Source organism: Juglans regia, unplaced genomic scaffold (assembly GCF_001411555.2).
Source record: "Juglans regia cultivar Chandler unplaced genomic scaffold, Walnut 2.0 Scaffold_2818, whole genome shotgun sequence".
NCBI lineage: Eukaryota > Viridiplantae > Streptophyta > Magnoliopsida > Fagales > Juglandaceae > Juglans > Juglans regia.
This window is the reverse complement of record NW_023357617.1, coordinates 1-200: the sequence shown is the minus strand read 5'-3', so window position 1 is coordinate 200 and position 200 is coordinate 1. Positions and strand designations below refer to the sequence as shown.

General features: G+C 46.5%; 1 non-coding gene across 1 annotated transcript; it reads right to left on the bottom strand.

Annotated features, from left to right (window-relative positions):
* Window positions 1–43: 43 nt before the first annotated feature.
* LOC118345536 lies at window positions 44–162 on the bottom strand. Its single transcript, XR_004799054.1, has one exon. It is a non-coding gene; the product is annotated as a 5S ribosomal RNA (ribosomal RNA).
* Between the last annotated feature and the right edge of the window lie 38 nt (window positions 163–200).

Sequence of the window (200 nt, the reverse complement as noted above, 5' to 3'; positions counted from 1 at the left end):
CTTCTTGTCAATTTATCTCGCAAGGCGGAAAAAACAAAAACGAGGGGTGCTACACGAGGACTTCCCAGGAGGTCACCCATCCTAGTACTACTCTCGCCCAAGCACGCTTAACTGCGGAGTTCTGATGGGATCCGGTGCATTAGTGCTGGTATGATCGCACCCATCAAACTAATTACTTAAAATTCATATAATCCTTGAGC